The sequence below is a fragment of the Canis aureus genome, chromosome X (genome assembly GCF_053574225.1).
Source record: "Canis aureus isolate CA01 chromosome X, VMU_Caureus_v.1.0, whole genome shotgun sequence".
NCBI lineage: Eukaryota > Metazoa > Chordata > Mammalia > Carnivora > Canidae > Canis > Canis aureus.
In genome coordinates this window covers 93,922,404-93,949,438 of record NC_135649.1, presented here as the reverse complement: position 1 = coordinate 93,949,438, position 27,035 = coordinate 93,922,404, and the positions used below count along the sequence as shown (strand labels likewise).

Here is a 27,035-nt window from a genome sequence, read left to right as displayed (position 1 = left end):
TGGTTACAGGAATCTATAGCTGTATTAAAACTCAGAACTAAAAAACAAAACAAAACCTCAGAACTATCCACCGAATAGTAAGAAAGTAAGTTATTCAATAATTAATTGGCACAAGTCAACACTATGCAGGCATCATAAAATAGATGTGAAAGTTGAAAACAGAATTTAAGTAGATGGAGAGGAGCTAAGAAGGGTATTTTAGGAGCCTAAAGGAAATGAAAGCAGCTGAGAGGGAGGGATCATAAGAAAGGCTCTGGAAATAGTCACTCTTTGCATAGACTGAGGCAGTGGATGTGTTCTACTTTTTATTTTATTTTATTTTTAAGATTTTATTTATCTGAGAGAGATAAATGAGCAGGGGATAGAGGGAGAAGCAGGGTCCCTGCTGATTAGGGAACCCAGTGTGGGGCTGGATCCCAGGACCATCATGACCTGAGCTGAAGGCAAGGGTTCAACCCACTGAACCACCAGGTACCCCAGAGGATGTGTTTTAAACATAGAGGAATCCTGGAAAGTCTGAGTAGGCTAGTCCTATGGACAGCATTTATAATTGAAACACTGCCCTGCATAAGCAACATGAAAACTTTGGATGCTTTTCATAAGAGAAGTGACATGTTATAACAAAGTATAAGGGAGATTAGTTTTATGGCACTTTGCAAGGTGGATTGGAAATGAGACAAATGAAGAGCTAATTGGATTAGCTCAAACATGAAGAGAAAGGCAGCCAAGCTAAAGTGATAGGAGTGTGATTGAAATATTTCTTTAAAAAGGAAGAAGAAAGGTTTCAACACTGGATAAAGTAAAATATATATATTTTATATATATTATATAATATATATATAATATATAATTACATATTATATATTATACATATATATGTATAATTTCTTGTGACCGATTTTTGACTGTTCTGTGTTAATATTTCAAAGTGAGCAAAGCGTTTCTAGCATTTGTTCTGAGGATCGTATTGATTATTGGTGAAACCATTTGAAAACATTACCCTAAACCTGAAGTACTGATTTGACGGCATTAAATGTATTTAGATTTGTTAAAAGAATCTAATAACTCACAATATTTGCAGTTAATTGGCAGAAAATAGTTTAATGATAGTATTATAACATAATCAAAATGATCAGTTGAGAGCCTGTGCTAGCAAAGGTGAGAAGTCCAATTGCAATACGTAATCAGACATCTTAATGTTCATGAATTTTGACCTAAGTCCATAGAATGCATTCAGGTACTGTACGCAGTACTTTTGTACAGTCCATTTCTATGGTAAGTATATGGACCACTTTGAGCCACCACAAAGCTCAGACAGGCAAATCATGATGAAACATTCTTCTGGCAGTTGTAAAATGAGGAAAATCTGTAAGATTTGCCTTTCCAAATTTGTACTTCTCACATCTTGTCTAGCACCAGTGGGAGAAGTATTTATATGACCTCAGGACGTGAACCTCTCTCATTTCTCCACTCAGCAAAGTTTAGCAGTCTTGTTGAGTAGACAATTAAGTCTCATTATGGAAGAATCTGGTCTAGTCAAATAAAAATGTATCATTTTTCTAGCATATGACAAAGAAAAAAATAATACTAGTTTCTAGTTAGCATTTAAAGTATGAAATAACAGAGAGCATTTGTATTTGAGTAGAGTGTACTCACAGAATATTGCACATGTGTAAATAAGAGGCTAAAATGTCATCGTGTCGCATCTCATATCACAAGTGCAATAAAGACAGTTATGGTAGAGTAGGAAAATAAGACAGGAATTGGAAGTAATGTGTCACCCAGTTGTCTCTACTTAACATTTTCATAAGAAAGAACCTTTAAATCTTAATGAGGAAAACAAATCCCACATGTTAAAAAATAAAATGCATTGGGATGCCCATTGAAAATCAATAGAAACAGTTTCCTAAACAATACTGAGTTATTTCTGCTTGCATCCAACTTTCTTTGGTTTTCACTTTGCAGGCACTATATTTTAATGAATATTAAATGCATGAAGTTTGAGCATAACACCAGTGCAGCTCAGGCTTAAGGAGCAAATGAGGACCTAATAGGATTTTCCATCTTAAATTTCGTGTCACAGTTGAACATAAATTGCATTAGCAAAACTGAGCCACGTACTTTTGCTTGATATATTACCTTCTCTGACGTGTCAGCCTAAAGCCAAGTAATAGATGACTTAAAGAAACTGGGCCTCTTTCAATGTCAATGACACCTTCCACTTCAAGCTCAGTAATGGCCAGCATTATGGGAAACTTCCAGATTCTGTCAGGCACTCTATTATTAATGCGACTTGAGACACTGAATAAAATGAGAGATGTTTAAAAATACTCATTAGGAAAACAAAAAGAACTCAAGCATGCTAAAACATCCAAAGTGAAAATGAAAGCCTTAACATTTTGGCAAAATCATTGCGTGTTTTCTTTAAAAAGTGCAGGTGGTTATAGGGGTGTCTGGGTGGCTCAGTCAGTGAGGTGGCTGACTGTTGGTTTTGGCACAGGTCAAGAACTCGGGGTCCTGGAATCCCACTCAGAGGTAAGTCCACTTGAGGATTTCTCTCCCTTTCCTCTGCCCCTCCCCCACTATTGGCAGGTGGGTGGGCTTTCTCCCTCTCTCAAATAAATAAATCTTTGGTCTCCTGTGTGCCTCAGTGGTTGAGCATCTGCCTTTGGCTCAGGTTGTGATCCTAGGGTCCTAGGATGGAGTCCTGCATCAGGCTCCCTGCATGGAGCCTGATTCTCTCTCTGCCTAGGTCTCTGCCTCTCTCTGTGTCTCTCATGAATAAGTAAGTAAGTAAATAAACAAATACATACATCTTTTTTAAAAATTAAAAATGCAGGTGGCTACAAATTATATTACAGAATACATTTTATGCTAAAGTTTGTATATTCCTTTTGGGGTAATCATTTTTTTAAAAGATTTTATTTATTTATTCATTAGATAAGTGTGTGTGTGTGTGTGTGTTTCACACAGCAGGAAATGTTTGAGATTCATTCATGTTGATCTACATATCACTAGGTTGTTGCTTTTAATTGGAGAGTGGTACTCAATTGTATAAATATATTTGAGTTTATTTATCCATTCCTCTCCATTTTTGCATTTTTGTTAGTGTTTCAGTTTGGAATGTACTAGTGATCATGTTGAACAGATAAAAAGTTAAAGGAATCATTAAGATAATTAGTATTTGAGAATATACTCCAAGATAAATAATATGTATGGGTCAGTTCCAGGCCACCATCTGATTTTGTAAATAAAGTTTTACTGGATGACAGTAAGCCCATTCACTTCTAAATTGTTTATACCTGCTTTCATGCTATCATGGCAGAGTTGAGTAGTTGCGACAAAGAACATATGACCCACAAAGTCTAAAATATTTTGATGCGATTCTTTGTAGAGAAAGCTTGCTAATTCCTATTCTAAAATGATTATCAGACTGATTAATGCTGGATGAGCTCTGCACCCAGTCAAAACGTCTTCACTGGATTAAGTTGTAATATTAGGACTTTGATTTTTCTTTAAATAAATACAAAATAGGGATCCCTGGGTGGCGCAGCGGGTTGGCGCCTGCCTTTGGCCTAGGGCACGATCCTGGAGACCCAGGATCGATTCCCACATCGGGCTCCCGGTACATGGAGCCTGCTTCTCTCTGCCTGTGTCTCTGCCTCTCTTTCTCTCTCTGTGACTATCATAAATAAATAAAAATTAAAAAAAAAAAAATGGCGAAAGGCCATGGAAATAATATTTCTCCATCTTTTATTTAAAAAACACTTAATTTTAGGTCATTGACCATTATTATGTAATACAATGTATCTTAAAATATTAAAAATGAAAAATTACCTGAAATTTCTCAAAAGGATATGGTGTTACAAAGCAATGTGCATTTTCCTTTACTAAACCACAAAACTATGTAATGCATAGTATTTCCCTTTCTACCCTGGTATCCGGAAGAGTTGAATTTAATATTCTGTGCTAAAGTTTTGTTGTAATTATTTTTATTTTTTCATAATTTTGAACAATTGCCTTTATATTTACTGGCATTATTTATAAATGTCTCCTCCAGCGAAGCAAATCAAATATATCTGGAACAAGGAATGACTGAAGACAATTAATATGCACATATAGGCAGAGAGTAGAATTGTTAAAATACTTAAGACCATCACACAACACGCATAGAAATTTATGATTCTCATGCCTACCAACTGTCCTAAACTGGTTTTCAGCTACTTAGCAAAAAGTTCTAAATCCACAAAACTTTGAGTGTAAATGTGGGGATTGGCTCTGCCCACATTTAAGAATATTATCTCTTCCCCTTCTAGTTGTTCCTGATATTTTTCATTATCATTAAATTAACACAATAAAAAGTTAAATGTGAACGGATACTAAAACTTAAAGCCAGAAACATATGATGATCAAAGAAAAGATAAAAGGGGGTGATATTGATGCTCTTACAACAATGTAAACATCAATAGCTTGAAGCTTTATTACTGCTTCCTAAATATTATTCCAGTATCCTTTATTAATTAGGCATAAATATCCAAGGCCATTTTAAATACAGTCATGACCACGTTAATAGATACTTTATAGTAATAGTCAAAATAGAGTCACAATTGAAAAACACAATTGGTAATTTTGATTATTTGATGGGAAAGGAAAACTCTTGGCCACCAGTACTGTCACTTCTTGAAAGAAAGATTCAAATACAATTGCACAGGTGAGAATGAGTTCCCCTCTAAAGAGCAGATGGCCAGGAGGGGTTACACATCCCTGGGGCCGGGGGACAAGGCTTCCAGAAATGCTTCTACAAGGGGAGGAAGGGGGTTCTGAGAAGAAAGGATGTATACATAAATGTTAATTTTGTACTAAAAAAGAAGGCCACATGCTTCTCTGGATCTTTTCATGAGGCCTAAGGTGATAGAGTAGCTTAGCAATGGAGGGCAGATTGCCACATGCTGCGGCACTCAGTAGGAAAGGCAAAGGAAAACTGGTTAAGTATCATCCTTAACAAGCAGTTCCATAGTCATATTGTCTGCGGTGATTAAATGTTCACGGTATATCAATGGCCACATTAAATTAGCATTGTTAATTTAAACATTTTAGTTTGATTGTTCTGTTATTATTTAATTTATACACTGATTACTTCATTTTTTATAGCTGCATAGATGTTAGCTACAGATATGCTTTTTAAAATATATTCGTTTGAATCTATTTTAAGTAACTGCCTAGTAAAATTAATCAAAACCCACAGAGGGAGACCAAAATAACTTTTGTCCTTTCCTTAAATTGTCTAAACAATTACCAAGTTCGAGAAGCAGGACTTTAAAGAAGTAACAAATGCTGTTAAAGCAGTCCCCTTGACAACAGAATAAGTAAAAAATTGTCCTGTCAAAATAAGTTTGAATCTACAAAACAAATCAACACAGAGGCATTTTCCCCCACCTATCAATGTGGCAGAAAAAATCAGGGTTTGACCATTCACCTTTCTGTGTCACTATGAAGCATCATCAGGCACTGTTCTACATCCCCTTGATCTAGCAATCCTTCTCCTCAAAAATCTGCCAAATACACCTGTATATGCACAAATTGCCAAGCTTTTAGCTACATCAATGATTCCCAAACAGTGAGAGGGAATGATTTTGCCTTCTTCCCCTCAGGGATATTTGGCAAAGAGTGGAGACATTTTTGGTTGTCACAAACTGGGGGGGATGTGTAGTACTGGTATCTAGTGGTTAGAGGCCAGGGATTCTGCAAAACACCCCACAATGCACAAGATTGTCACCCAACAAAAAATGAGTTGTTCAAATAGCGCAGGAGTTGAGAAACTTGGATAGAGATAAATTCTTTTATTTTTGTGATAAGCTATGCTACTTTCGATAGTTCCTATCTTCTGTTTTGCTTTCAGATTTTAGGGATATCTTTTTGTGATTCTCGTCAGCATTTATGGTTTTAGGTCCACGTTGCTTTTTGTGTCATCCTTGTTCAGGGGCTATGTAATCTCTGTATCGTTCCAATTTTAGTAAATGTGCTGCCGAATCTAGGACAGGTCTGTTTGCTTTGATTCCTATGTGATATATGAACTGAGAAATACCTATTAAGTTAAAATATCTTAATGATTAGATAACCTCAAGGAAAAAGGTCTAAGTACCAGAACAAAAGAAATTGTAAGCATTTATTTGCTGTCCTTAACTTAGATTTTGTGTATCCTGGCACCGAAAATCTAACTTAGAGCTTTGAAACAAGCAAAAGACAATTAGATTTTCACCAGATACACCAAAACACTAAAGGGTACTTTGTTTTATCGTTTCCTTCTGTGAATATTCTGTTTCTAGAGGGTTCTTTGACACAAATGCTGCCTAAACAAAGTGACCACTGCTTAAGTCCAAGAGGTTGTGCAACCTCAATGCAAATTGTGAGCCATTGACTCATCCTTTACCCACATGTATGATCACTGCACATGAAGTCCCCAAATTTTTCAAATGTTGATTAAAGAGAGCTAACATATAGGTCAGAAAAATACAGCTACCTTATGAAAAGTATTGTACTGTGATACCACAAAGTTTACACCTACTTAGCAAAGAAGGTATATATATTTTGTACTTGAAAACAACTTTTAAGATCTTTTATCTTCCTGATTCTCCAAAACTTGATTGTATAAAAGCCTATTTTTAGGAGCTGACTTTCCCTCTCTCTCTTTCCATATAAAAAAAATACTGTGAAGGGACGCCTGGGTGGCTCAGCGGTTGAACGCCTTCAGCTCAGGGTGCCGGGATCAAGTCCCACATCGGGCTCCCTGCATGGAGCCTGCTTCTCCCTCTGCCTGTGTCTCTGCCTCTCTCTGTGTGTCTCTCATGAATAAATAAATAAAATCTTAAAAAAAAAATACTGTGAAAATGAGGAAAGCCTCCACCAAAAAAAAATTTTTTAAAAAGAATCAACCATTCCCTCATGTTCTTCCTCCCTCCCACTTTCATTGTATATACTAATTGACCTCCAGAGATGCAAATATTGTATGTAGTTGATATCCAAAAGTATTTCCATTTAATTACTGAAGCCTTTATGGGAATGGCAGAATCAAAATGAAGCTAAGAAATGAGAAACTAAAAAAAAAAAAAAAAAAAGAAAGAAAGAAATGAGAAACTAATTTTAGCTTCTGAAGCATTGAAACTCCTGTGCGGATATGTCTCTATAGTTGTAATAATTCTGATTATAAGAATCTCCATCAGTAAAAATAGAGATGTAATTATCAGCTGGGGACAGAAGGTGAGGCAAGTAATAATGATGTGACCATATTTTTTTCATGCTACGTATATATATCCCCCTTGTCAAGAACCTAAATACATTGGATATAAGCCCCTAAGGGAGAGGGAAAGAATTATCATTGACAAAAATCCTGATTAAAGTAATCATGATTCTACATTATGTTTTAAAGCTGGTCTGTTAGAGTGTCAGTATTTTATTAGAAAAGTCATATTCTCAATTAAGAAATGGCCTTTTGCCATGTTCCCAATTTGGACAGGATCCGTAGTCATTTTATGTGGATTGAGTTGTTAACAACTAAGTCAATGAATTATTTGGTTGTTGGATAAAATCAGTTTCATGACAAAAATAGCTGGTAATTTTAAAAGGATAAATGCAGGCTTCTAAAATAACTATTTTAAAAATTCAAAATTGCAAGTCAACAGTCCTTAGTACTACTGTAATAATCTTTTTTTAATATTGGGAAATTTTCTACACTTTTTAAACTTCAAAAAGACACTTCATGAAAACAGTATTCAGAACAAGTATCTATTTAACTTCAATTATATTTGAACAAATATGTAACTCCTCCCTTCTGTTGTTTTTACTATCTTACAATATATAATGGTTAGCACAGGCTCTCCTTCTAGAAAACCTCCCATTGTCAGTCGTGCCCCCTGCTGAGAAAATATTCATGAAACTAAGACCTATAGAGTCCCAGTCAGTTAAACTTTCTAGCTATGGCTAAATTCATGAATATGGGACAGATAATATTGTCTCTGAGGCCAATGCTTAACCATACTTTAAAAAGAACCTTTTTCTTTTTTTTTTCTTTTTTTAAATTTTTTTATTGGAGTTCAATTTGCCAACATTTAGCATAACACCCAGTGCTCATCCTGCCAAGTGCCCCCCTCAGTGCCATCACCCAGTCACCCCAACCCCCCACCCACCTCCCTTTCCACTACCTCTTGAAGAAACTTTTTCTGGGGCACCTGGGTGGCTGAGTCAGTTAAGCATCCCACTCTTGATTTCTGTTCAGGTCATGATTGCAGGGTTGTGAGATTGAGCCCCCAGCTGGGCTCTAAACTCAGCAAGGAATCTGCTGGACCATCTTCCTCAAATAAATAAAGTCTTTATTTTTGAAGATTTTATTTATTTATTCATGAGGGACACACAGAGAGAGACAGAGACATAGGCAGAGGGAGAAGCAGGGTCCTTATGGGGAGCCTGATGTGGAACTCGATCCCGGGACCCTGGGATCACGAACTGAGTCAAAGGCTCAACCACTGAGCCATCCAGGTGCCCCATAAATAAAGTCTTTAAAAAGAACCTTTTTCTTATGGTTTATATTTTCATTCCTTTATTCATTCAGCAAATACTAATTGAGGGCTTTCACTGAAATGAAAAGTATATATATTTTTTCCCTCATTGAGCTTGTGATCAATAGAATATAACTGACAATAAACTGCCAAAGACACAACTAGTTTTAAAATTATTACAAGGATAACTGCTACCATGAAAAAGTAAAGGAGGCTAGGAGAGCTCAGGTGCTGGGACTCTGACTGAAGGATTCGCTAAAAGGAGATCAATACATCAGGGTGAGTAAGAGTTAGCTGGATATAGAGGGACAAATGGCCTTCAGTGTGTATCAGAGCAGCATGTAGGAATTCTCCATGGCAGAAACCATCTTGGCCCATGTAAGGAAGAACTTTTGTCTATGGGACACAGGGGGTGGGAGAAACTTCTCAAGAGATGAAGAGGGCAGGGATGCTTGGGTGGCTCAGTGGTTGAGCATCTGCCCTCAACTCAGATCATGATCCCAGGGTTCTGGGATCGAGTCCTGCATCCGGCTCCCCGCAGGAAGCCTGCTTCTCCCTCTGCTTATGTCTCTGCCTCTCCTTCTGTGTCTCTCATGAATAAATAAATAAAATCTTCAAAAGAGAGAGAGAGAGAGAGAGAAAGAGAGAGAGATGAAGAGAGCAAAATAGGCAAGATCATGCAGGGTATGGTGAATATTTGGGATAAGAATAATTGGAGGCCACTGAATGTTTCTATGTGCTAACAGAAGTAATGTGCTCTTTTAATGGTAAAGTGAGCAAAAGGGGATTAGGAGAGAAGTCAATGAAAGTTTCCCAGTAGTTCAAGGCAAGTAGTAGCTTGCAATAGGGTGAGAGGAAGATATAGATTAAGATCAAGAAATGCCCTGCTATGTATAAATTGAGAAAAGGGACGCGTGGGTGGCTCAGCCGTTGAGTGTCTACCTTTGGCTCAGGGTGTGATCCTGGGGTCCAGGATTGAGTCTCACATCAGGCTCCTTGCGGGGAGCCTGCCTCTCCCTTTTCCTGGGTCTCTGCCTCTCTCTGTGTGTCTCTCATGAATAAATAAAATCTTAAAACAAATGTATAAAGTGAGAGAAACATGAGCACTGACAACTAGAATCACAAGCTTATCATTTCTATCCTATATTTATCCTATATTTATACTCTTAACATTTATCCAAAATATTTAATCCAAAAGATCACAGAGCATTGCACAATATTATATATGTATATTGTGTCATAATACAATAATGATAATAATTGGTTGTGCCAGCAGTCATTATATTGAATAAAAAGCAGCAAGTCTCCCATCCCGATAGTATCCCTGTGTAATTACTATCCAATCTAATACCTGTCCGATAGTTCCAAAAGATCACATAGCAGGAGGTATGCTATGCTAAGGGTGCCAGTTATTTGGGTGAATTTTCTCAGGACAATGATTGAGTTTTAATCAACGCGGTAGAACCTGAATTTTTTAAAAACAGAATACTTGATTAAATGTGATGAATAATTTAAAACTATTGAATTGTAACACATTTATTTACAAAATCAATAACCATTTTAATCTTACCTTAAATGAATTTTATGGCAAACTCAACAAAAGTATCTCCATGATGGAGAAATGAATATCAAAGTATAATGGAAATTGTTCACCATGTTACTTCCCTTATTTTCTGTAGTTTCCTGTGCTTTAATAATAAGCATGTATATTTGTTTCACAAAAGGACAAAACAAGCATATAAGAAATGAAGGTAATTACTGAAGGCAAATTTGAAATAGCCTAGATTACAAGGTATTCAAAGAAAATAGAGGATGATGGATAAATTACCAGGAACTACTTTCTTTGAACATATAATTAAGAAATGCCATCCACATACTCTTATTATTTTTATAAAATTGCATCTTTTTGAAGGGGTATTTCATTTACATGTTTTTACTTCACTTTCCTAAGGTCATTTCAAAGACCAGACATTTTGATTATCTTAAAATGACTGCATTTTCCTCTGTTATGGCAGAGGAAACATTTTCCTCTGTTACTGAAGCAACGAAATGAAAATTGGCCACACATCTGATTCTCTTCTTACATGTTTTGTTCCGAAAAACAGATATCAGAAATGAAAGACAAAGGGACTTCCTGAAACACAAATATTTTATCTGAGCTTTTAGCAATTACATCCAATTTCAGACGCTATCCACAATTTAGGGATCATATTTTTTTACTTGCTTTTCATATTCTTTTGTGTGATTCTGAAAAAATTCACTTGAAGATGGAAGGTGGACACATTAGTATAGTGCTTTCACAGAATACCCAGCTCGAGCTTTATATAATAATAAAGGTAAGATCTAACACTTACAGAACACTCACTGATAACCATGCACTTTCTAAGGATTCCATGTGTATTTGTACACTGAATTATCAAAAATAACTTGTGTAAGTTACTATTATCATCTCTGCATTGCAGTTGAAGAATCTGAGTTTAGAGTGAGAAAATTTTTGCAAGATCCCACAGAGACCAAATGGAAGAAGGAATGAACACTGTCCGTCCGACTTCACACTTCACAGCCTAGGATATCAGAACTGTCATGTGGCACAATTGCTGAGAACATGCTATCGTATCATAATCTAGAAGTGTGCAGGGCATAACCAAAAAATTGTACAAGAGACTGTGCTGGCCCTTAGGGTCAGAGATCAGAGGAAGACAAGGCAGCAAGAGAGATGGAGAATGGACAGTCAGGGAGATCATAAATTAAGAATGCTGGTCATAAGAACCAGAAAGAGCAGAAAGAACTTCAACTGGTCAAATGGTAAATTCTGCTGATGGGTTAAGTTCAGAGCACATATCTGACTACTGGATTAAAGGCATGAAAGACAAAGTTAGCGATCTAGTCAAGGACAATGCTACTAAAATGAGAAGGACAGAAGCCTTAATGAAATGAACTGACCAGAGAAAATAAAGTGAGGAGAAGCAAAACAAAGGGTCAAGATAAAGCCAATGTGAGGTCATGCGAGAACCAATGATAGGCTTTTCAGGGCTGTTTGTAATTACAAACCAAGACTCATAAGAGAGTGTACATACAACATACAAACCAAACACAGCACCCTGACTGGCCTTGGATGAAAGGAGACCAGCCAGACACATAAATCAAAAAATATGACACAGAAAAGACAAGGTAGCCAAAGAACAATGCCCCTGAGCTACAAAGCACCTGGCAAATAGAAGAGCCATGAATCTGATGTACAGCTAAACAGTTAAACCACTCCCTACAGAGAACATCCCACAGAGAAAAGTCACTGACCCAATCTCCAGAGAAGTACAAAGAACAGCTAGACCAAGAGTTACTTAGCAAGAAGAAATACAAGTATAGGGGAGCTTCTGCCTGCAGAGTATGATTTGTAATCTTCTAAAAGTGACATGGTGAAACAAGTCTAAATATTTAAGAATAGTATCCCAGTAGGACAACACCAAGTGACTTAAATAGAAAGATTCATAAATAAAATATGTTGGATGAATGTTCATGGAACCTCTTGACAACAGAGTCTGTGTTTTGTTCATTTTGGCATCTGAGATGAAACATAGTATCTGACAGCAAAACTGCTCACTTGACTATTGTTCAATGATAAAAGTATTAAAGTGATCACAATCCTGGTGATCAGGATTTTTTGCCTGGTGATGCAGGGAAATGGTGCATATGAGGAGTGGGGTTGGAGAGAGAGCAGAGGGCTTCTGGCATTTTCACTTAATGAGGCTCGATAGTTTTGCTGGACAGGTGGAAAGAAAATGAAAATAAATGGAGGCTGATAGGAAGGGAATGGTGGGGATTCTTACCTCCTACTTATTAAGTTTACATAAAGGGGCCTATTCATTCACAAGATAAAGTATGGGGGAAAAAATTCCATCTTCAACCTACCTTCTCTATCATGACTTGTCACCAGAGGAAAAGCAACATACTGAATCGGTGAATGTGGGTGAACAGACCATAAGCAGATAAGCAGACCCTTCTCTTTCTGTCTCAGTAATTTGAATCTAGGAATCCATTCTCTCTCCTCCTCCTTCATGTGTAAGTTCCTTATCCTCAACAGGAAATCTCCTACTGGCCAATTTGATGTGCATACATTCAATTTTGGAAAGTCGTAATAAACCCAATGTGTCCAAAATTCCAAGCCACGTTCCAGTACATCTTTACAAATGTATACCTTTAAAACTGATATTTTCATCTTTGTCTGCCTTATTTCTACAGCCACTTCACAATTGGTTATAAACTCGCTTGAGGGTATAATTAATATTTTTTCCTAAAACCCCTTCACAGTTCAAGCCACAAAGTGAAGTACTTTAATTTCCACCATAAGGAATCTAAGAGACCACAGGAAATACAAAATGGCAGGGACAGCATGTGTCTTTGGACACTAAATGTTCTGGGTAAACTGTATTTAAATTACATTTGAGGGGAAAGTAGCTGGTTTCCCTCTGCATATACTGAAGAGTCAAATCATATTTAGAGTTGTGGCCAGATTTGTCCCTTAATAAAGAAATGGGAGGACGCCTGGGTGGCTCAGTGGATGAGTGTCTGCCTTTGGCTCAGGGTGTGATCCTGGGATCGAGTTCTTCATCAGGCTTCCTGCATGGAGCCTCCTTCTCTCTCTGCCTATGTCTCTGCCTCTCTCTGTGTCTCTCATGAATAAATAAATAAAATCTTTTTAAAATTAAATCAATAAAAATAAAGAAATAAGGGAGAAGGTAAGAGCAAGCAGGGACACTTAGAGAGAGTGCGGGCAAGTTAGTCCCACTCTTGAAATAATGACAGGAGAAGGAATCAAATTATTACCAGGTATCATTAAAAAGACCAGACAAGAGAGAAGTCAGCGTAAAGGCAGAGAAAATATTAAAATTGAGAGGGAACTGATCAAATCTGCTTCCATATAGAAAGACTGTCTTGGGGCACTTGGGTGGGTCAGATGGTTAAAGTGTCTGCGTTCTGCTCAGGTCATGATCTCAGGGTCATGGGATAGAGCCTGCATCAGGCTCCCTGCTCAGTGAGGAGCCTGCTTTTCCCTCTCCCTCTGTCCCTCAGTCCACTCTCCAACCACTGCTTGTGCTCTCATGCTTGCTCTCTCTCTCTCAAACAAATAAATAAAAATCCTAAAAAAAAAAACAAAGAAAAAAAAAGACATGCTTCAGAGTGCCTGTGTGGTACAGTGGGTTGGGCCTCTGACTCTTGGTTTTGGCTTGGGTCCTGATCTCAGGGTCCTGAGATTCAGCCCCATGGGAGCTTCATGATGAGTTCAGAGCCAGTTGAAGGTTCTCTCTCTCTCTACCACTCCCTCCTCTCTAAAATAAATAAATAAATAATTTTTAAAAAAGCAAAGACATGCTCCAAGAGAACAAAAAGAACATTCACAGATTAAAGTGTCTTTAGCCAAAAAATAAGCTTGTTAAATTTGGTAGCACTAAGCAGAGAAAAAAAGTATTTCAGAGGGAATATGGCTGAAGATAATAAACCTGCAATCTTTCCATATAGTTATTTTCAACATCAAATATTATTTTTCATTATGAAAAGTAATGAAGCAATTAAATTAGAATCATATCAAATATTATATTTTCAAGAACTTTTTGAGAGGGATTATTATCCTAACATGCCTTTCAAATTTCCCAAAATGTGTTGGCAGCTTTCTTAGAAATCTTGCTCATCTAGGAGAAAGTATGCAGTTTTTAGGTAGTAACTTTAATTTTTTTTTCAGTTTTATAGATATATAATTGACCTACGGTATTGTATAAACTTGAAGTGTATAGCATAATACCTTTATTTACATATGTTGGGAAATGATTACCACAGTAAGTTTTGTTAACATCTATCACCTCATGTAGTTCCAAAAAACACATGTTTTCTTTCCTGTGGTAAAAACTTTTAGGACCTACCTTGTTAGTAAATTTCAGATATTTTAGGTAGTAACATTTGATCAGTTCCTATTATCAGATTTATAATTTCTTTAGTTAAATTTTTAAAAAATATTTTATTTATGTATTTGACAGGGAGAGAGCACAAGCAGGGAGAATGGCAGGCAGAGGGAGAGGGAGAAGCAGACTACCCACCCAGCAGGGAGCCTGATGCAGGGGTTCAATCTCAGGACCCTGGGATCATGACCTCCAACTGAGCCACTCAAGTGCCCCCAGTTTCTACAATGAAACTTAGCCACTAGATTTCACTTAAGTGTAGCAGAATGACACAATCTTTTCACATCTGAATGGCCATTCCTAAAGTACTATAAATATCATTTGCCTGGTGCACCTGGGTGGCTCAGTGGTTGAGCATCTGTCTTTGGCTCAGGGCATGATCCTGGGATTGAATCCTGCATCAGGCTCCCTGTCTGCCTATGTCTCTGACTCTCTTTCTGTGTCTTTCATGAGTAAATAGATAAAATCTTTAGAAAAAAAATATCATTTGCTTGTTTTAAAATTTTTGTTCCAGGGGCACCTGGGTGGCTCAGTCAGTTAAGCATCTGCTTTGGGCTCAGGTCATGATTCCAGGATCCTGAGACTGAGCCCCATATCACTCTCTGTGCTCAGTGGGGAGTCGGCTTCTCCCTCTCCCTCTGCCACTTCTCCCTGCTTGTGCTCTCTTTGTCAAATAAATAAAATCTTTTAAAAATAAAATTTTGTTCCATTTTAATCATGAAATACTTAAAAATTTATTTGAGCCCTGAAACTTGGCAGTTAAGTGTTACACATTTGAACTCTTAGGCTAATCCACTCTAATATCTGTTTCTCATGGGACACCTGGGTGGCTCAGCAGTTGGTGTTTGCCTTCGGCCCAGGGCATGATCCTGGAGTCCCAGGATCAAGTCCCACATCAGGCTCCCTGCATGGAGCCTGCTTCTCCCTCTGCCTGTGTGTCTGCCTCTCTGTGTGTGTGTCTCTCATGAATAAACAAATAAAGTCTTTTAAAAAAATCTGCTTCCCTTATTTGCTTGTTAGTCAGTTTTTACTATTATTTGAAGAAAGGAAAGCTTATAGGGTTTCATATATTAAAAATTGAATTTCCAAGGATGCCTGGGTGGCTCAGTCTATTAAGAATCCAACTTTTGATGTTGGCTCAGTCATGATCTCAGGATCCTAGGCTCAAGCCCTATGTTGGGCTTGGCACTCAGTGAGGAGTCTGCTTGAAATTCTTCCCTCTCCCTCTGCCCCTCCCCTGGCTCTCTCTCTCTCAAACAAATAAACAAATAAAAATCTTTAAAAAATATTAAATTTCCAAAATTCCTCTAAGTATTTTACTGAGGGAAATTCTGGTTCCAGGTTATAATAATATTTCCAAGATAAATGGGATTGGTTTCCATCTGTCCAATTTTAATTTGAAGAAATAATTCCATAAAAAATAATTGGGAATGTTGCCAATAGAATAGTCTGTACTTTCCATGTGGTTATATTCCAGTGTTGTTTATAAATTTATGACTTCTGTGATTAATTTGAACTCATTTGTAATTACAAAATTAAAATTTACTCAGATTAAAGAAAATAGCAACTATTAAAAATAGCATTATTAAAATTTAATGGTATGACTTAATAATACTGTCTCCTTTATTTTGCAAAATGAGTATTCCTTATATCTAGCTGGTAAATAAAAAGAATGCAATTCTCTGAGATATCACTTTTTCTGTAATTCCTAAGAACCTATGGGATGTAGTCGGGTATGTGGGAAGAAAATTTTTCTGGGAATGTTTTTTTGTGTGTTTGTTTGTTAAGAAACATTTAGGGAGGAGAAGTTAAGATGGCAGAGTAGAGGAGGACCCTCTGCCTTAAGGTAAGATGGCGGAGTAGCAGGAGGACCATTTGATAATCATATTATCAAATGATTTTGAACACCCAGGAAATCAATATGAGGACCGAGAGAACAAACTACACATAACTATAGAGAGAAAAGAGGCCATAACATGGAAGGTAGGAGGTGCAAAGATGTGATTTGGGGGAGAAAAGAATCATGGGTGCTGCTGAGTGGAGGGAGCCCTAATTAGGGAGAGAGGAGAAAGAAAAAGTGAGAACAAGAGATAAAATCAGCAGGCAGTGGGTTGCACAAGAAAAACACTTCCCCAAAACCACTGACTGGGAAAATCTGGGGCAGATTACTGCAGGAAATATTTAATAGTCCCTGTATTCTTCCATGTATATTGTCAAGACTACACTTTGGAAGTAGCACTAAGGAACAGCACTCACTGAAAGTTCTGTGTCTTGGGAAATGTTTTAGTCACAGGGAACAGGGATTGTTAGTCCTAGTCCAGTGTAGTGGAGCTCAGAGAAGATTTTTCTAGTCTCAGTAAGGGATTTGACATACTGCCGAGAAACTGCCCACGACTCTATCCTAAAGCCTGGAGACAGCACTCCTTGCTGTAAGAGATGGTGTATATGAGGGCAAGCTTCTCACCCCATGGTGTTTCCAGGCACAGAAAAGTATTTCATGTATTGCAGGTGCTCAATGAGTACTTTTCGATGGATAGATGAATAGATGAATAGATTTCATAAATCCAAAGTAAATAAAATATGGCAGAGACTGCCAATTGTCTCCCCAATATTTATTTCCTTCTTTTTCCTTTGTTAGTAATAAAAAGTCACCCAATTTTATCTTGATCTGTCAAGAGACAACACTTCCCAGCCTCAACTGCAGCTAGTCGTGTCCATATGACTGACTTCTGACCAATGGCATACAAATATAAATATTGTGTGCATCTTTGGGTCATGGCTTTCAAGGAAACCAGCTTGCTCTCCACTGCAGATGTGACAGCACAATTGACATGCAGAGGAGGACAACACAGGGGATGGTGAAGCAACAACAGAAAAGGAACTTGGGTCCCTGGATGATCTAAAAGGCATAGACACCAACTCCCTGGACCTCCTATAAGTCCAGGCTTTCCTGTGAAACAGAAATAAAAAAATTGTCATCGTCATTTGGTCACTGTTAAAACAACTGAAGTATATTCCGCATTAATATGTAGAATGACTCGGGGCACCTGGGTGGCTCAGTCGATTAAGCGTCTGACTCTTGATCTGAGCTCAGGTCATGATCTCAGGGTAAGTTCAGGCCTACGTTGAGCTCCACAACGGACGTGGGAATGTACTTAAAAAAATAAAGAAAAATGTAAAGATGACTCATTGGTTTTCTATTTAAAAAATTGTTTGTCCCCAAGTATGTATAGAAGCATGGAAGATCGTATGTCTGATAATGGTATAACGTCATCTAAGTGGGATTGGATTAAATGGCCAGGGGCTATCCATATTACCTCAGGAATTTCATGAATTGTTAATAATGAATGTTTTTTAGTTAAGTAATAGAAACAGCCATTATTATATAATATTAAAACTACAGTTGACCCTGAACAACATGGGTTTGAACTGTGTGAATCCACTCATACATGGCTCTTTAAAGAAAAATACAGTACTGTAAATATCTTATGATTTTTTATTTTATTTTATTTATGGGGATCCTGGAAGGCTCAGTTGGTTGAGCACTGGACTCTTGATTTCAGCTCAGGTCATGATCTCTGGGTCATGGGAACAAGCCCCATGCTTTGGGCTCAGTGCTCAGCATGGAGTCAGTTTGAGATTCTCTGTCTCCCTTTCTCTCTGTCCCTCCCCCTGCTCATGTGCACACATTCTCTCTCTCTCTAAAATAAATAATCTTTTAAAAAAAAATCTTTTGAGAGAGAGAGAGATGCCTAACCAACTGTCCCACCCAGGCACCCCAGTCTCTTATGACTTTCTTTCTTTTTTAAAGATTGTATTTATTTATTCACCAGAGACACAGAAAAGGGCAGAGACATAGGCAGAGGGAGAAGCAGGCTCCCTGTGAGGAGTCTGATGCGGGCCTCAATTTCAGGACCCTGGGATCACGACCTGAGCTCAACCACTGAGCCACCCGGGTGCCCCTCTTATGATTTTCTTAAATAAAATCTTCCCTATCTTCCCTATCTTAGTTTCCTGTAAGAATACAGTATATAATACATATAACAATCAAAATATCTGTTTATCGCCTGTGTATTTTGTTGATAAGGCTTCTGGTAAACAGTAAGTTATCAGTAGTTAAGATTGTGGGCAATCAAAAGTTATGTGCAGATTTTCTATGCAAAAGGTTAGGGCTCTTATCCCCTGCATTGTTCAAGAATCAACTGTTCTTTACCCTCTCTAACTCCTTCAGTTATATTTCATTTATATTCTTTTATCATTGAAATAATTAGATCAGAGACACAGCAGATAAAACTGGAATCAAAGTAAAACAAATAGATTTGTATGAAGCAAACTAGGTGTGTTGGAGGGCCTGTCACTGGTTTAAGTTAAAATTATTCAGATTATGACGTGCTTAATGAGGAGGCCCAGAGCCACCTATAAGGGATTGGCAGGCAGCTCCTTCAGCATCCCAACTCCCACTCTGGAGAAATGAAAACCCCAGGATCATTTGGATTGAAAATGCACTCTCATTATACCCACACAAAGGAAGTAAAGATTTACTACTTACAAGCCCCGGAAACAAGAGTAGGGTGGGGACACAGTGAGGATTGGGAAGGGCATTTCCTCCTCCTGAGTCACCAGTCATCAGGAAGGAGATAGAGGGCAGAGGAGCAAGCACCTATTAAATAGGTGGTTGGGGCAGAGGTCATTAACTTTTCGTGGGTTTAACTCCAAGTAGTTACTTTAAAAGGTGCCCTGATAAAAGCAAAGCAGAAGCAAGTGGAAAGAATTCTAAGCTCCAGTCCTTATCTCAAGGTTCAGACCAGGGGTGGTGAGCAGGGTTGTGATACTGTCAATGCCTAGGCAGCAACTCATAATAGCTATGTTCTCATCACACTAGGGAAGATATTTTTGTTCCTGCAAGGAACTGAATGTTCAATTTTGTGGTCAACTTGCTTTCTGAATAATACATAAACATAGATTTCTTTTACCCTTGAATTTAATGATACAGTGCTACAGGAATTTCCCTTTCCATAAGGATTAGACTCGTTCCCAATTAGTTCATCTGGAATTCAATTAAAAAATAAAGATTGCATCATTGGTATTTGATTTTGCCGGATCATCATATTGACTTTTTGAGAAATTGTAAGACTAAATGTCAGAAGGATTACAAGGGCCCAAGTTCACTGTCAGAAATTCAAGTCAGGATGACTTTGTCCTTCTGTACCTGTGGGCACTTTTCACTCCTTACTAAACTCAGGTTCAGACAACTTTGACCAAAATACTTGAATCCTAAAGCTGAACTTATTTAAAACAGATCTTCCTCTAATTATTATAATCATCTATTTGCAGCTAAACAACAAATACTGCTTGAGGAACACTACAGATCTCAGAAGAATCATCACTTTAGGGAAGAGGGCGAAGGAGATTGCCTTGCCATTGTGGAAGCACTTGACAGATTATTTCCCTTTTTACCAGTATTATACAAAACACAAACATTATAGCAGTAAACTTGACTTCCTAGCAGGCATCGGATAGATCTAAAAATAATGACTGGCCCAAAAATAAATCATTATACACCGGGGTTAAAACATTTCATTACCAAAATGCTTGCCTTAAGAGATGAACTGCTCCAAATCAGTATCTTCATATATATTCAAAAGTACAAAACTTTTAAGAGCAATCCACAGCTTGCTCAAAATGTACTTTTCATTTTGCTGGTGGCGTATTTATTTATTACAAGTGGAAAAAATGTTAGGGCATTAAAGCTAATTTATGTGAATCCTTCCATTTCTTTAAAAAGGAGGCATTTTATCTAAGCTTGTATTTCTAAAATTAAGGCTGTAACACATGGTCTCAGTCATAGTCCTTAAAATGAAAAGGAAATTGTAAAAAGAAAGGAAAAATTAAATTAGGTCGGCTGGCTGGAAGTGGAAAATTCAGTTATTACAGATTTTTCTGTTTACTGTTGACAGAATCATAATCTCTGTCTTGTTAATCTATTACTAATTTTAATTATTGCCATTTGGGGGTATGACAACTAAGTGAAGACAACAAATGTAAGAACTGAGCACTCTGCAAGCACTGCTCAAATGATGTATAAGTAAACGGATGTTATGTCTTACAAAATCTTTCCCCAGGGTGCCTGGGTGGCTCAGCCGTTAAGTGTCTGCCTTCAGCTCAGGTCATGATCCCAGGGTCCTGGGATAGAGCCCAGGATCAGGCTTCCTGCTCAGCCGGAAATCTGCTTCTCCCTCTCCCTCTGCTCTTTCCCTGAGCTCGTGCTCTCTCTCTCTCTCACATTCTCTCTCTCTCTCAAATAAATAAATGAAATTCTTAAAAAACAAATTTCTCCATTATACTTCAAAGTGGCTATCTGAAACACCACTTAATCTTGTTAGTTAAAGCAATCAAGAAGTATGCATATTACCATATCAAAAGTTTAATATTTTGATAACTGTTTTCCAATATAAGTAGCTCCCTTTAAAATCCTGGGACTTTTATTTTCTGTATTGAGAAAATTTGGGGCGGGGGGGTTGGGGGATGGGTCCATAGACTTCACCAGACTACTAAAGGTGAAGAACCCCTGCTTTAAAATGCTCTAGCCTGGCACCGGGGTGGCTCAGTCAGTTAAGCATCTGCCTTTAGCTCAAGCATCTGCCTTCAGCTTGGATCGTAATCCTGTGGTCCTAGGATAGAGTCCCACAGTGGGCTCCCTGTTCAGCAGGGAGTCTGCTTCTGCCTCTCCCCTCTGCTCACTCTCTCTTGTGCTCTCTCTCTGTCAAATAAATAAAATCTTTAAAAAAATAAAATGCTCTAGCTTATGGATTAACTTTATTATGGTGATAAATTCACAATCTAAACATATATCAATCCATTATGCTGTATACCTTAAATTTACACAAAAGTTATATATCAATTATAGCTCAATGAAGCAAAGAAAAAAACAAGGAAGTGGACAATCAGCACTCTTCGACTCAAGCACACTGTAATGTTTTTAAAAATATGCATGATTGTGGTTCTCTTACCTTGACATCTTTCTTACTATTATCTGAACTTCTTTTTAAAATCACTGCACTGAAAAACTAAGACACCTGCACCCCAATGCTTATAGCAGCAACGTCCACAGTAGCCAAACTGTGGAAGGAGCCTTGGCGTCCATCGAAAGATGAATGGATAAAGAAGCTGTGGTTTATGTATACAATGGAATATTCCTCAGCCATTAGATACGACGAATATCCACCATTTGCTTCAATGTGGATGGAATCAGAAGGTATTATGCTGAGTGAAGTTAAGTCAATCGAAGAAGGACAAACATTATATGGTTTCACTCATACAGGGAATATAAAAAATAGTGAAAGGGATTATAGGTAAAGGAGAGAAAATAAGTGGGAAAAATCAGAGAGGGTGACAAAACATGAGAGACTCCTAACTCTGGGAAATGAACAAGGGGTAGTGGAAGGGGAGGTGGGCGGGGGGATAGGGTGACTAGGTGATGGGCAATGAGGGTGGCACTTGATGGGATGAGCACTGGGTGTTATACTATATGTTGGCAAATGGAACTCCAATAAAAAAATATACAAAAAAAAATAAAAACACTGCACAATTAATCAGTTCTGAGGTAGGGGTGTTCCAACAATTCACCAGTCAGTATGACAAATATGTTATTCTCTACCTGATTGCCACAGAGAAATATCTGCAGGTACTTTGACTCTTAATTTATATGATCATACTTGAGATAGCAGAAAATAAACTATGTCAGACTATGTCAGCTATGAAATATAAAACTTCCTTGGTATGCATTATCCTGTCATTTTTCTGGTATTTATACATAAACAAACAAATAACTGATATAAAATGAGTATCGATAAATACATGGATGCACACACACATACCTCTTCTCCCCAAAACCGATGACTGCTAACAGGCAAAAAACATACAAGATGACAGTAATGACTACTAAATACACAAAGAGATACTACTACACAAACTGTAGCTAAAAGATACAGACTATATTAAAGAAGACTAGGTTACTAGGTTAGTACACAGGGAATCTGTTCCATGAATAGAACTATATGACTAATTCAGCTGGTCACCATGGACCAATGAATTTGCCCATTGGGACAATAACAATCTCTATAATTTTGCAAAAATTAGTGTGACACTATAACAAATGTTCTGTTTGTTTTTATGCTTTAAATATTTTTCCTATTCAAACAATTCCTTACTCAAACTACTTATTCAAATACCCCTTACTAATGTATATTTAAACTAACAATTAAATATTTTAAATTTTCATTTTCTGAATTCCTTGTCCATTTATAAACTAAACAGGTTAGTAAGTCTTTAATTGTGGAAGATAAATATAATTGTAACTATCTCAAAAATAAGCTTAAGTATTAAATTAAGCATTTATAGAATATATGTATATTTTTCTATGTAGATGAAGGAAAAGCTATCAGTGATCTTGCAAAAATAAAATATAATTTATCCATACAGAAAGTAATTACACTAAACCATAGTATTAATATTTTTCCTCATGAGCTCTAGAATATTCTAGGGCCATGTGCACTAGAGTCCAAATAAATAGGAAAATTTATATTCCTCATAAATATGCCAAAGATTATACTTTTTTAAGTCAGATACACAGAAAATATAAATCGATTTCTGTGGGGAAAGAGAACTTATAATATAGATAAGAGCTCTTGAAATTTATTATGCTGTTTTTATGATATGAATAATTGTATATTCACCTAAACTGCAAAATTGTAAGCATGCTGAAATCTATGTGTATTTGCAATATGTAGCACATTTGTAATATAATATCAAATAAATTTATTTTTATTTCTAAAATTTACAGGTGGATATTGAACACTCTGGACCAACAAAAGTATGTGAAATAAAAAACATACAGTTAGATGTAATTTCAGAGGGTTAGAGTGGCTGAGGAAAATATATAAGCTCTTCTCATTATACTTAACTTTAGTGTCTTAAAGTATTAAATTGGAAATTAGTTCGATAAAAGTGATAACATCATGTCACTGATCTTGTCCTATCAGTCCTTAAGAAATTAATGCCCTGACATCGCATGCATCACTCCATCACATTGAATTCACATTCCATTGTATTTCCAGTATAACGGGTAATGGAGTCCTTTTCTAATTATCTGTCGCAGTGGATAGGAGAAAACAGAATGTACAAAGAGAAAAAGTGGCTCACAGGACAACAACGATAAAGGGACCCTTGGTTTGAATGGAACGTTGATGAGGTACAGAAAAATAAAAATATGTAAGTAAAATTAAAATATCAACAGATGATTCCACTTGAAAGGGAAAATCCTACAGATAATCTCCAGTGATCTACTAAGTAAATAATGGCCACTAAGCTATATAAAATTTATGTAATACATAGCTGTACAGTTATATCAATTTTCTTAAGGACATTTGTAGATAAAAATTTCTCACTGTGTTTGAATTCTTCATAAAATGATTCAATTCCTACTACACAATCTCTTTCAGAACATCGCCATTACTGTTTCTAGTACTATAATCCAACATAGACTAGATAAAGACTTCACATTTAACTAAATAAGTAATCATGAAGCTAAATGAATAAAGGGTGTAGAACATGTCTACCATCATCTACAACATCCTAGACCTTGTGCCAAAACATTTGTGAAAAAAAGGTGTGCAAGAAATTTATACATTTTTGTTCTCAATGGCCTCATTTTAGACTGAAATTCTTTGCTTTACATTTTTAATTTGGAAAAAAGAGGAGTACAGAAAATAAAAGCAACATTACTGTTCAGACTCCAACAGAGCAATATCTAGGCTTTATTATATCACTTTGATCAGATGACTGGGTATTATAAATTTTAAATTTCATCTCTATGGAAACTATACAATCACTTATCTTCTAGAAATAAAAAGAAAACATTTTGAAATGTTTCTGAAACATCCTGAAAATAATTTAGTAGTTATGAAATATTTATACAAGCTGTATTTTTTAACCCAAGTAAGAATACTGTAAGTATAAAAACAAGTGACATCATTGTCAAAGGCACTGTTAGAAATGTAGATTTTTCACTCCACTTGCTAAAATAATTAAAACTATATAAATAATGGTTTTGGCTTCCATCTGTCCTGGGTTTTAGTGTGTTGAAAGGAGTGCTGCTTTCCCCCCAACAATAAAAAAAAAAAAAAAAAAAAAAAAAAGAGCTACACCAAGTTTAAATTATATGGCTTTTCTTGAACTACCAGAGTTGAGGTCAATGGCCCCAAATCTAAAGGAAGATCATGACACTGCAGGGAGAATGAAAGAACATGCACTCGCCTGGGTTAGACATAGACACTGCTAAGAAGAATTGAGGTGGAATCAATGGCAATTGGTGAAGATCAAACATGGCCTAGTGAGACAATGCAAAACCCCTGAAACTGACATCGGAAATTGGAGGAGTCCGTATACTCTTACATGTCCTTTTCCAACAAAACCCAAAAGGCTCTCACGGAAAGACTGGACAGACCCTAGAGAAATATCCACTGTGATGCAGGCCTGTGGGAGGGAAGGCACAGCCACAAGGGGAGGACAAGAAAGTCTACCAACATACTCCTCTATATCCAGCACAGAACAATAGCCTCAATCTGTAGGGAGAAGGTTGGTGTCACCTGCCTGCCGCTGGCTCCTGCGCCTGCTCTTCGGGTCCCGCGGGCTCCAACCAACCATGCCCTCCGCGCTCGCCCGCCCCACTGGCGCCGCTCGCCGCCGCAGCTTCAGCACCTCGGCCCAGAGCAATGCTAAAGCAGCTGTGCTTGGGGCTTCCGGAGGAATTGGGCGGCCCCTGGCTTCTTCTCAGGAACAGCCCCTTAGTGAGCCGCCTGACCCTCTGCGATGTTGCTCATACACCCGAGTGGCCGCAGATCTGAGCCACGCCGAGACCAGAGCAACCGTGAAAGGCCACCTCGGACCTGAGCAGCTGCCGGGGTGCCTCAAAGGCTGCCATGTGGTGGTTACTCCAGCCGGAGTCCCGAGAGAACCAGGCATGACCCGGGATGACCTGTTCAACCCCACTGCCTCATTGGGGCCACCCTGACGGCTGCCTGCGCCCAGCATTGCCCCGAGGCCATGATCTGTGTCATTTCAAATCCGGTCAACTCCACCATCCCAACTGCAACGGAGGTTTTCAAGAAACACGGAGCTTAGGACCCCAATAAAATCTTCGGGGTCACGACCCTGGACATTGTCAGGGCCAACACTTTCATTGCAGAACTAAAGGGTTTGGATCCCGCACGAGTCAGTGTTCCTGTCATTGGCGGTCATGCCGGGAAGACCACCATCCCCCTGATCCCTCAGTGCGCTCCCAAGGCGGACCTTCCCCAGGACCAGCTGACAGCCGTCACTGGGCAGATCCCGGAGGCCCGCACGGAGGTGGTGAAGGCCAAAGCTGGAGCAGGCTCTGCCACCCTGTCCACGGCGTCCGCTGGAGCCCTGTTTGTCTTCTCCCTTGTGGATGCAATGAACGGCAAGGAAGGGGCTGTCGAATATTCCTTTGTTAAATCCCAGGAAGCAGACTGTGCCTATTTCTCCACACCGTTACTGCTGGGGAAAAAGGGCATCGAGAAGAATCTAGGCATTGGCAAGATCTCCCCTTTTGAAGAGATGATAGCAGAAGCCATCCCAGAGCTGAAGGCCTTCATCAAAAAGAGAGAGGAGATTGTGAAGAACATGAAATGAAAGGGCAGCCAGCAAGCAGTCCGTTTCCCTAACCTATGAAGGCATCGTGTCCCTGCAAAGCCATCTCCTGCCCTCATGTTTCCGTTGCGTTAACCACGAGTGTCATGTTAACGTCACCGCCCTTTCCAATCGCAGGTCCAACGATGCATGCATCAATAAAAGCAGGCTTCCATTTTCTTAAAAAAAAAAATCTGTAGGGAGAAGAAAACAGCCATTGTGGATCTTAGCGAATGGTGAACAGTCACTGCATTTGGGATGATAAATATAAAAACTCCTCCTAGAGAAGAGGAATGATTATGCATGGAGGCTACAACTACAATTTGGAGAAGCAAGATAACTAACAAGCCACATCCGTACTGCTCAGGTCAATGGTACATGCCGTGCTGTGCTCACTGTGAAGGTAAGAAGTTTTGAATAAGGTGCCCCTAAATGCTGCCTTTTTATACAGCAGATTAGAACTGGAACAGAATAGGAGAGTTATAAAAGTGTACAAAGAAACATTCTGAGTCACATTAAAAGTGACACAGTATCACCCAGTCATGGCAGTGTTTCATTAGGATTTCCATCACTTGGTAAATGCCAGCATCTTAAGTCCTATACTTTTCCTAGACCCACCTGTTTGAGGTTGCCCTCTGGATACTAATTGTCTTAGTAGTCATTAACATCTCAATTTAAAAGGAGTCTCCTTGCGTGTCTGTGACTATGATTTATTATTAATGATACTGATGATTAAACTTGTTTATCTCTTTGAACTTCAAATTAGCAATCATATATACTCTACTCATATAAGACATATATTTTTCCCCTTCTGAGAATATAA

General features: G+C 37.9%; 1 long non-coding RNA gene, 1 other non-coding gene and 1 pseudogene across 2 annotated transcripts in view; 1 reads left to right on the top strand and 2 right to left on the bottom strand.

The window, feature by feature from the left end:
* LOC144307557 (uncharacterized) overlaps positions 1-27,035 on the bottom strand; it is a 150,281-nt gene that overhangs the window by 47,421 nt on the left and 75,825 nt on the right. The gene's annotated exons all lie outside the window — the stretch shown is intronic.
* Positions 5,936-6,038, bottom strand: LOC144309289 (U6 spliceosomal RNA). Its single transcript, XR_013375341.1, has one exon. It is a non-coding gene; the product is annotated as a U6 spliceosomal RNA (small nuclear RNA).
* On the top strand, positions 25,206-26,359 carry LOC144307556 (malate dehydrogenase, mitochondrial pseudogene; annotated as a pseudogene).